We start from the raw sequence: 1161 nt of genomic DNA on the forward strand, positions 1-1161 counted from the left end.
GTGTACTTGTGAAAGACACCCAACGGCAATTGTTTTAACCCAATAGCCACTTATGGCTTGTCTTAATTACCAACCATACTTAAACAATATTTACACACAAGTTATATACGTAGTAACTGGTAACTCATAAGCAGGCACAAGGTGTATGAAACAGAACACCCATGTTATAACGACTGTCATTAGTCATTACCCCGCCACGCGAGGGTAAATAAGTTACACTTATTCATTTAAAACATAATCTTTATAATAACAAGTTTACTTCTGTAGGAGCTTCATAGAATCCAGGATCTGAAGTTGAAGTTGTGGACGAAGCATTCTGGAATCAAAATGTTTGAGTTAAATTTAGTTCATAATAATTTACGACTTGACAAATACATGCATGGGGTTTACACTTTACATAACATTTTGCAATTTACGAAATCCATTGTTTGTATAAATAGATTCATAGATAAAACAAAAGTAATAAAGGAAAATTAGGTTTCTGTCTAAAAACTTTTGTGGCTAATTGGGTTTCTGTCTAAAAACTTTTGTGGCTAAATACTTAAACAATAAACACATGTACCAATATATAAAGTACAACGTAAAAAGGAAAAGCAATTCTACATTTTTATTTAATGCCTCACAAATTTGGTTTTGTACTTTGTAAACTTTGTATCGCCAATTAAACAACAAACACATGTACCAATATATAAAATACATGCAGAAAATACGACAAGGATTTCTTTGAATTTAAATTAAACTCCCAACACCAATTTTTACAGCAATCCACATTCCCACCAACATCTTATACAAAACTCCCTACAGCTATTTCTGCAGCTGCTGTGGCCACAGCTGGCAAGTTATGGATTGATCTTCTGACTGAAACCTCAAGCGCATGGTTGTAAATCAGCTCCGAGAGTTTAAGCATAAAGTTGGCTGACTGTCGATACACAAGGAGGTCCGTGTCTTCTTGGTCCATCTCGTGTTTTGAGGGTTGGTCGGAATAAGTGGGTGATATGGGTGAATTGCTGCTTGTCGGGGTTTCAGGGGGGTAGGGTGAAACATGAGCAAGCTAAAATTTGCCGGAATTTTCAAAAAGAACATTTTTTTGTTGCAGCTATCATCAGGACTTTTTCTTACAAAGTATAACTTTAAAAAAATTGTTTGCAGAAAGTGGAACAA

This window comes from Ciona intestinalis, chromosome 1 (genome assembly GCF_000224145.3).
Source record: "Ciona intestinalis chromosome 1, KH, whole genome shotgun sequence".
Classification (NCBI taxonomy): Eukaryota; Metazoa; Chordata; class Ascidiacea; order Phlebobranchia; family Cionidae; genus Ciona; species Ciona intestinalis.